The sequence below is a fragment of the Podarcis melisellensis genome (assembly GCF_964234715.1).
Source record: "Podarcis melisellensis genome assembly, chromosome: 5".
NCBI classification, from domain to species: Eukaryota; Metazoa; Chordata; class Lepidosauria; order Squamata; family Lacertidae; genus Podarcis; species Podarcis melisellensis.
This window is the reverse complement of record NC_138537.1, coordinates 19,464,373-19,475,017: the sequence shown is the minus strand read 5'-3', so window position 1 is coordinate 19,475,017 and position 10,645 is coordinate 19,464,373.

Sequence of the window (10,645 nt, the reverse complement as noted above, 5' to 3'; positions counted from 1 at the left end):
TTCCACCTCAAATTTTTATCTTCCTTTGTTGCCATCATGTCAGGCCTCAAGCTCTCCTTTAACATCTGTAAAATTACAGCTCCTCCTTCTTTTTCTTCAAAGACAACATATATCTCCTTCTCCAAATTCTCAAAGCTCTAAAGTTTCTCTGTTTACCCAGTTGAATAGCTTCCTGATTCAAATCCTTATCGAACTCAATGATGTTATTTACTGTTAAGTCCAGAGTTGTAACATTTGTAGCCAAAACATCATGCTGGCCTTGTATCTTTCCAATTCAGCCTGGATTTTCCCTCCTCCATCCATTCTTGTAATGTCCCAAAACCCCCTCTAGAGGGATTTTGGTTCCTTGATATTCCTTTCAGCTCAAATCCAAAAGTCAAGTTAGTTTGTATCAGCTCTTCCTTATTTTCAAATTGTAACAAGTATAACCAGCAGAAACAACAAAAACAAAGTTCTCTTTTTCCGTCTTGACAGCTAATTTGACAGCTGTCAAACTCTTTGATACCTCATCAACAGGCTCTCTCGTGGGGCACTCCCGGGTCCGGGGGGGTGACACTTCAGCTCCCAAAATTAGTTCTTTATCCTCCAGTAAGATTTCTTATACTGCCAAACCGTGAAATTAAAATCTTTGACCAAAAAAAAGAGAAGAATTCTCTCGACCCTAGTTAGCAGGTCCTTTGCTTTAAATTATTTACAAAGCGGGGAGGCGGACTTCCTGTTTAAGCCTTCCCCAATCGTGCCTAATTCATAAAAAATTTCTTTAAAAATCCAATTTCCGTACTACTCACGGGTTGTTACTTTACAGTCCGATTGCTCACAAGAAGAAGTCAGCGCTCTCCGACAATGGCAGTGCGGCTTCACTCCGCAGAAGGAGCAGTCGACTCTCAGCACCGCGCCGCTCACCCCATCCCTGTTCCGGAGCTTTTAAAAAGGCTCCTTCGCAGCTTGGGGGGGGCGCAAATGGTGCCCGCCGAGTCACCACGCTCACAGGCTTCACCGCCTGTGATTTTTAAGGGTCCCCGCGTCACCGCAGCGGCAAGACCCGATCCTGCGGAGCCGATTCCCTCCGGAGCTCAGAGGGAATCCGCCATTAGTCGATCACGCTAACCCGGAACACTCAGCTTCATTGGGTGCCCATGAATTCTACCATTATGAGAGCAGGGGAAGACCTTTCTCTATCTACTTTCTCCATGCCTTGCATAATTTTTAAAAAACTTTGCAGGGAGGAAGAGACCCTCGAACAGTGACGGCCAAACTTGGCCCTTCAGCTGTTTTGGGACTACAATTCCCACCATCCCTGACCACTGGTCCTGTTAGCTAGGGATGATGGGAAATGTAGTCCCAAAACAGCTGGGGGGGGGAGTTTGGCCATCACTGCCCCAGAATCCCCAGAGGAGGCATCTCTCAGCATATGTGTGCTGGTGACCCACCCACCTCTTCTAGGTCAACTGCCTGATCCCTAATCTGTATTAAATTCTTTAGCATGCTTTCTGATACAGGTGTTTTTTTACACGTTACTTTATTTTGACACTTCTGGTGTTTGTAAGTTGCTGACTATGTTTCTCCATTGCTTCCTAGGAGTGGCAAGAATGACTAATCTTCAGGAAATCGTGAGTGGATACAGGTAAGAATGAACTCATAATTTAGGATTAGTCTTGCAGAGAACATACCAAACTTCCTTCTGTTAGGAAATATAAATGCTGTAATTCCTTTACGTACTGAGTCGTCCTTCGTTAAGCCATTCTGGATAAGTTTGAATGCGGTCAACTTGTTTTTAATCACTGATTTTATCTGTACTTTAAATAAACACCTCACACTGTTTTATGAAAGGACTTGAAGGCTTTTAAAAAATCATTGTGGCACATAACTCCTCTTAAATAAAAATGGAAAGGCCTCCGAAATATATGCCCTTGATTGCATTTGGCAATCATTCTATATCCTGAACCTTCCAAATGTTTTATACTAATATTGTTCTGACAGGTTCATATATAGAGCTCAATAGGTTGGCACATCTGTGCTTTAGTACAGGTCAAGCAACTTGATTTAGGCAGGCTTTTGCAGAGGCTGAAAGAAACTCAAGCCACTTCCAGTTATTGAGGCTGCTAGCCATAATAAAAATAAGAATAACAACATCCAAACACAAAATAAGGCATCAAAGACAGAATGAGACATACTTTGATTTAATTTTTTTTTAAGAAAGACTCTTTACCTGAGAATGTATGTCTGATATGCTGTAAAACAAGTTGTGAAATCCGTCATATTTTTTTGGCATTTTTGATGTGTCTGAATTTCAGGCACACACCTGATTAGCCCTGAACCTAGGTCTGTTGATTTCATTGGGTCTGCTCTGTGTAACACTTATTTAGAGACAGCTTTGCAAGTTTGATGAACTGAATGCATGCGTAACTTGCAACTTATGCCCATTTGACACGTGCAATTTCAACTTTATGTGGTTGGAATTGCACAAATTAAACGCATGGGAGGCGGAGTGCTTTTCCCAGCGTAGAAAGAAGGTTTTCAGCTCTTAGACTTGCTTGCTGGGCTGTGGGATGCTCTGGGAAGCTCTTGCAAGATTTCACGATAACTCAGGAACAGTCCTGCAAATTCTCACAAGGGCCTCCTCCCAAAGCCTGGTAAACAGGGCAGAAAGCTTAAAAACTCATTGACTTCCTTGAAACATAATGACAACAACAACAACAACAACTATTTATTTATTTATACTCTACCCATCTGACTGGGTTGTCCCAGCCACTCTGGACAGATTCCATTACACATTAATAGCTTCCCTATACAGGGCTGTCTTCAGATGTCTTCTAAAGGTCATGTAGTTACTCATTTCCTTGACTTCTGATGGGAGGGCATTCCACAGGATGGGTGCCACTATGTAGAGGCCCTCTGGCTGGTTCCCTATAACTTCACTTTTTGCAGTGAGGGAACCATCAGAAGGCCCTAAGTGCTGGACCTCAGTGGACAATGGGGGTGGAGACGCTCCTTCAGGTATACTGGGCTGAGTCTGTTTAGGTCTTTAAAGGTCAGCACCAACACTTTGAACTGTGCTTGGAAACATACTGGTAGCCAGTGAAGATCTTCCAGGACTGGTGTTCTGTGGTCCCAGTGGTCACTCCCAGTCACCAGACTAGCTGTTGCATTGTGGATTAGTCGTAGTTTCCAAGTCGCCTTCAAAGGTAGCCCCACCTAGAGTGCAAGCATGACTGTTCAGGGGCAGTTCCAAAGGGGTGGTTTGAGTACAGTCGTACCTTGGTTTTTGAACAGCTTAGTTCTCGAATGTTTTGGCTCCTGAATGCCGCAAACCTGGAAGTGAGTGTTCCAATTTACGAATGTTTTTTTGGAAGCCAAACATCTGACACAGCACCCGCGGCTTCCGATTGAGTGCAGGAAGCTCCTGCAGCCAATTGGAAGCCGCGCCTTGGTTTTCTAACATTTTGGAACGGACTTCCGGAATGGATTCCGTTCGAGAACTAAGGTACGACTGTATGCGTATCTTTGTTTATCTGCACCTCCTGGGAATGTAACCCCCGAGCAAGAAGCGATTGCCCGTATCACTTTTTTAAAACGAAAAATAAAACCCCTGACCCCAAAATGATTGTTCTGTCTTCTCTGTTTCCTCTGCTTTCAGTTCAAACTGTATCACCCACACTTTTGTTGCTCCAACAGGACGAACTTCGAGAAGCAACGATTAATGGCGGCGAGAACGATGAAGGGCATGAAGGATTTTATCTACTGGCTTTATGTTCAGTACATGCTGGTCACGTGTGCCTTTGACATGGAACCGTGGGAAGAAGTGTTGATGCATTCTTTAACTGCCACCACTCTGACTATGTCAGTGTTCACAGTTTATTTGTTCATTCCTACCCGTTTGAACCAGGCTTTCCAGTTCTTTCTACAGCTAGTCAAGTAGCTGAAGTGGACGCTTCATGACTGAGCTTGGATAACTAGATGTATTTTTGCCACATTTCTGTAAATAGAACAATTTGGAAGTATGCGCAGGTCTCTTTACTCCTCGCCACTTTTAATCCAACGCATCGGTACACGCGTTTGCCAGTTGTGATGACCATTTTTTTAACAACAGTGAATCACAGAGGAACACAGGAAGGTGAATCAGAGCACTGTTCCACCTCACCGTCCCCAGAATTTTAGACTGGTCCCTTCCCCACCCTACTTGGAAATGGCTGGAATTGAACCTGGGACTTTCTCCATGCAAAGCTGATGAAGGAACACTACATGCCACCTAGTCTGGCAATGATTTCTTTTCATTGTTTGACTCTCTTCTAGTGAAGAGGAAAGAGAATATAAAATGAGGCAGTAAAAGCAGGGAACATAGAGGGAGGGAGGGAGGGAGGGAGGGAGGGAGAATTCAAAGTATACATGCTTAACAAACAATGCAAGTAGGCTGGCACTAAAGGTGGGCCCTTGGGTTTGAAAGAAAATTGAAGGCTGTTGAAATAAGCTATGGTTCTAAGGACGGACACCCTACGTTATGGATTTATTATTTTTTTGCAAGCCACACTGTTACACCTGCAGTTGACTAGAAGGCAGCGTTATGTGTGGACAAAGAGAGCCATTGTTGTCATGACCTTAGCGATGTTTCCTTGGCCTGCTGATACATGCTCAACAAGTCACTGAAAACTCAAAGGGAAGTTATGCCACAAAAGAAAGAAATCCTGCCACCATTAGCTTGCAGCGATTAAGGTAACAGGACTAGTTGCCCTAATCGGGTAATCTTGCTGCGAGAGTCCAGCTGTAGGAGTAGGAGGCAGGGGCGTAGCAAGCGGGGTGCGGTGGATGTGGTCCACCCTGGTTGCCCTCACTGAGGGGGCGGGTGACAAAATGCCGGGCGGCACTCACCACGGGGCCTGCAGCGTGCCTGAGCCATGCATCTCTCCTGGGAGTGACGCGGTGGCTTGAGCGCCCGCAGGCTCCACGCTGCCCCAAACAGTCCGCCCGCTGCCTCCCCCTCAGCTGTAGGGTGGCTGAGTGGGAGGAGGCAGGCAGACTCCTCTGAGGCCCCGCGGTGCCCCCATGGACGGTTGGCTCCGCCCCTGGGCGCAGGGCACACACGCTGCCCCAAGCGCCCGATCGGCTTGCTCTGCCGCTGGCATGAGGGGTGCTGAGTACAGTGGTACCTCGGGTTAAGAACTTAATTCGTTCCGGAGGTCCGTTTTTAACCTGAAACTGTTCTTAACCTGAAGCACCACTTTAGCCAATGGGGCCTCCCGCTGCTGCCGCACGACTTCTGTTCTCATCCTGAAGCAAAGTTCTTAACCCGAGGTACTATTTCTGGGTTAGCGGAGTCTGTAACTTGAAGCGTCTGTAACCCGAGGTAACACTGTATTTTAATAATAAAGCCAGTCACCCAAGTTTGAAATTGCCCTTCATTTAGCTACATGCAGTAACTACTTGGGCCCGTGCCATCTGAACAACGCTGTAGGAGTAGGAACTATGGGATATGGTTCTAGCACAGCAGAGCAGCTCAGCAAGAACATAAGGGCTCTTTGAGAAGGTCAAACATCCTTTTCTTTCAGTGGCCAGCTGGGAAGCCAGCAAACAAAACCCAGGTGCAACAGCACTCTCCACATTTGTGATTCCCAGCAACACATTCAGAGGGGCATTTGCCTTCAACAGTGGAGGCAGATCATAGGCTTCTCTTCCATACACTTGCCTCCTCTTTTAAGACATCGCTATAACTTGTGGGAGAAAATTCCACAGTTTAACTGTGCACTGTTTGAAGAAGCGCTCTTTTTGGGTCTATCCGAAATCTTTCTGCTTCGTTGGATGGTCCCCGATTGTACGGTGGTACCTCTGGTTACAAATTTAATTCGTTCCGGAGGTCCATTCTTAACCTGAAACTGTTCTTAACCTGAGGTACCACTTTAGTTAATGGGGCCTCCAGCTGCCAGCACGCAATTTCTGTTCTCATCCTGAGGTAAAGTTCTTAACCCGAGGTACTACTTCCGGGTTAGCCGAGTCTGTAACCCGAAGTGTTTGTAACCCAAGGTGTTTTTAACCCAAGGTACCACTGTAGTTATATGAAAGAGGGGGGGGCAGGAATGATACTTTTGTCATTCCCTCCACATCAAGGATAATCTTGTACATGTTCCTCCCTGCCACGCCTTTTCCCCTACACTAAAAAGCCCCAAATGTCACAATCTTTCCCCATAAGGGCGTTCCTCCGGTGCTAAGTTGCTAGAAGTTGCATCATAAACACATATAGGAGGCATTGGGGATATAATGTGAGCAGAAACTCACTTACACATCATCCCATTAACTCTGAAGCCTTCTGAAGCCATAGCAGGTGCTATGGAGATCAGTATCAGCGGGCAAAGAGCAGCTTAACAGGGATTTATCTGGCTGCGTAGGGTGCTTAAGCTCTTTATGATGAAACATAATACTGGACTGTTACTTGGGTGTTGAAAAGATGACTGAGAGAATATATACAAATTCTGAAAGTAGCAGTACACACAGAGAGTAATAAAAATAGAACAGTAATGGCAGGATGATAGCAGTTAAACTGCAAGTTGGGGCTTAACCACCTGCATGTAGAAAATGTTCAGAAAACGCCTCCAATGTGCAATTTTTCTTAATGCATAGTTTTGTTTTTGTTATCACAGGGAAGCCCTATCATGAGGGAACTGAAATGTGCCATGTCTCTAACAGAAATGCACCTTATGTTTTCTTCCAAGCTTTCTTTCTGCCTGTTGGTGGTTGGAGTCCTAATATGCAGTGTCTCTCTCATGTAAGAACAGGGAAAACTCCTGCAGCTTGACAAGGCTGATGGGACTAGAGACCCCTGAAAGGTGCAAAATAGAAGCTAAATGATTCTGCCGCCTTTGCTGTGCCTCTGAAATATTTTCCTTCACTTGCGCACAAAGGTCTGGTGGTTAGATGACTGGGGTTGAACTGAAGAGACTAATAACAAAAAAATGATTTTTAGAATTGGGAAATCAAAGGGAGCAAAGAAGATATTGCAGGAAATGGACTGGTGTCGCCCAGACTGTTGAATCCTGCATGCTGTTTAAATTAAGGACATTTATTATATTTTACATGATTTTCCCCTTCTTCCATGGGCTGGTGGCAAAGCAGAAAATCCCATCTTTCTAGTGGTGAGCCCTGCTGAGGTAAGCCTTAGCACTGGCTCAGCATATCGACTGAACAGGGACACATGGCTAAGCTCTCTCCTTACTCATATGTAGCCCAAAACAAACCATGGTGCAACAATAAAAAGTACAGAGAAAGAGCTGGTTCAATGTTCATGACTTGGCTGCTTTCCCTCCAGAAATAAAACTTTTCAAAAACACATTTAAATACAAAAGCAAAGGTGTTTGCAATGTTCCATTTTCTTTCCATATTCAAGAACTTGAGACATACTTCCTACAGGTGCAAGTGACAAACCAAGAATTGTGTAACACAAGCCCCATAATGCCTAACATTACAAAACCGTATCTTAGCATTCCATCATGTTTGGAGATTTTTCTTTAGTTCTTATGTCCTAGTTGAAAAAGTCCTCTTCAGCCTTCTCCTTCCAGCTATCTCCTAGTCACCTTGCTGCTTTTGTTTCAGAACTACTTGGGGCAAGTTTTACACATCCTCAGCGCTTACAGCTGACACTCACTTTGCTAGTGGGGCAATTATGACAGTTACAGGCAAGAAGAGCACTAATCCAGCCGCATCATATGGTGACAAGGTATTATTATGCAAACCCACACCGTTTTATTGGATTATATCTAAACTCTGAAGCAAAGGATTATATCTAAACTCTGAAGCAAAGGATTATATCTAAACTCTGAAGCAAACTCTCCAACGCCTGAGAATGCTGTTTTATCAATGTAGATGTAATAGTCACTTTCAGAACTTATTTTGTATACTCCCAACAGCTGTAAAACAGGACCTACCCTATCACTCTCAAAGAGCATAAAACAAGCTTATACAGGCTAAGGCAATCTTTTTCCTCAGATGTGGCTGTGATTAAAGACAAAGGTACTGGTTATTTATTTACAGACACAAGTACACAAGGTTTAATTATATTATTACTGTAGAATGAAAAAATCTACTGCTGAGATAGTAACAAATGAATATTTCAGTTTTCTCTTCACACTGTCATTAAATGTATCTTTTCAGCCCAGAATCACTAGCATATGCTTCTCAGCAGTAAAAGATTATCTCTAACCTACTAGTGTTCTGTTTTGAAACATGCCTCAATTAAGCCTTTCCATACCTGTATTTGTCTTCACATGAAAGCATTAATGGATCAATTGCCAGCTCTTATTGCGTAACACATTTCTGACAGATGACACTCTGTAATAGTAGGGTTGCCTTTTCTTTTGTTGACAAGTCTTCTGTAGCTTTCACAAGTGCACGGCAGGAGCAAATTGCAACAGCTAAGGTCATCCTATTACTTCATGTACATGAAAGGAATTTCTGGCAGACACACAGCTACAAAAGGCATCTTAAAACCAACCTAGTTCATGCTGATTTTTCCCAATTTCCCCTCTTCCTTCCCATGTCTCATCACTATTCTCAGTGGTAAACCTATGGGCTGGTCCTATGTTGTGCTTTAATCTTTGCGCAACCACATCTTAGGCACTTTATTAATAAGTGTTAAAAGAACAGGAACCTTGCCAGGGAAAAGACAATGGTTGAAATAAATGTGTTTGGGCTGACGACATGGAACTCCCTCAAAAAAGCAGCAGCCTCCCAGCAAGTTGCATAATTTACAACACAGCCTCTCCCAATTGTGTTGAGATCACCTCATGGAAAAGCATCCCCTATTTGAATTGGTTGCATCTTGACAGGTACCTCTGAGATCAAAGATTCCCCAATTTCTTTTCCCCATGAACCTCTTGCAAATTGTTGAGGGTCTTGGGAGAACCACTTAACGATGTTTCTGCCTGTTGTAGTAATTGCAGTGTAGTGTGCTAGATGCTGTATGATTTTTATTTGTATTTTTGCTGCTGCTTTTATTTCTTATATAGCGGTACCTCGGGTTAAGTACTTAATTCGTTCCGGAGGTCCGTTCTTAACCTGAAACTGGTTTTAACCTGAAGCACCACTTTAGCTAATGGGGCCTCCTGCTGCGCCGCCGGAGCCTGATTTCTGTTCTTATCCTGAAGCAAAGTTCTTAACCTGAAGCACTATTTCTGGGTTAGTGGAGTGTGTAACCTGAAACGTATGTAACCTGAAGCATATGTAACCCAAGGTACCATTGTATCTTGTTGTGTTTTATTATACTGAAGCCAAAGCATAAGCTGGAAATGAGTGGCAAGACTCATGAGAGATGTCACACACTGGCTGGACACAGAGGAACAGTGGGATGCACCAGCTGGCTAACCCCCAAGGGAAGAAGGCTCAGAGCCAAGGGACTGGTGGTGAGACGATGACTAGCAGGAGGGGGAAGATTGGGCGGAGGTGGTGTTGGAAGCAGAAGAGATAACGGCTTGGTGAGTTCAAGGGAGAGTCTGTGGCAGAGAGAAATTCAGAAGTGGAAGCAGCCTGCTTTTATTGAAATGTTGCAATGCAGTTTTGTTTCTCTGCCTACAGTTTTACTCATCATACAGCTCACCGAGAAAAGAGTTGTTTTTTTTAATGAAATGAGTATTACTTCAGTGTATAGCAGTGTTGGTTTTCTTTACTAGGTGGGTATAACATGTGATGAAGCCGTTCCAGACAGAGGTTTTTAAAGAGTCAGACAATGCTGGTGGGCTTAAAATGGAAGTGACCAAAGACTTATGAATGAAAAGTACTTACACCATATCGTGCTCTTGCCTATCACCCACCCTGCACCCAAATTTAGGAATCTCAATGAATGATCATAATGCTGTACTAGGAAGTAGCCACTATATAGGGGCACAATTTTTATTCTTAACACAAGGGGAGATTGTATAATAACTTTGATCTAATGTTTGATCTGGGATCAAATGTTTAAAACAAACATTTTCAACTACAAGTTACATGAACTCCGCCACTCCCAAGGAGCTACTTTGGTTGAATAAAGAAAACGGGTCCATGTCATTCTTTTACACACGCACATCAGTTCCCTCCACCTGTGCAAGAGACAGACATGTAGAGATGGATTTCCAGAACAAAGATGCAACCTCCTAAGCTTCCCTTCCCTTCCAAGAAAAACAGTAGCCTGCCTCAACGGGACTGACGCCAAGTTAACTTTTAGAAAGCCTGAGCCCTAGATAGAATGTGGCTAATTTTCAAAGCACACAGTAACATCTCTACTATGGGGCATCAGCTGCCAATAACGCTAGAGGGAATTAAAATTAAGCCTCTTGTAATCTAGGGCCTATATTCTAGACAGTTATTAGATGACTGTATTACAGAAATATGAGTTCCATCCACTTTCCTCCACATTCTTCATTTCCTGCAGCTTCATATAGCAACTGAATGTAAGATTTGTATTTCTCACTAAAAGGTAGTTTAAAGTAGATTAGAACAGTTTTTGACGTTACTGGGAGCAGCCCTGCAATACACATAAACACACCAGAGATCCCAGGTGCAGATTACAGATTGCCAAAGCATAAACAAATTCAGTGAGTGACACGGCTTTGGAACTATCTTTGTATTTGCATACCTATACAAATTTAGAAACAAGTAAAAATAATCATAATCACACAGTCTGAAT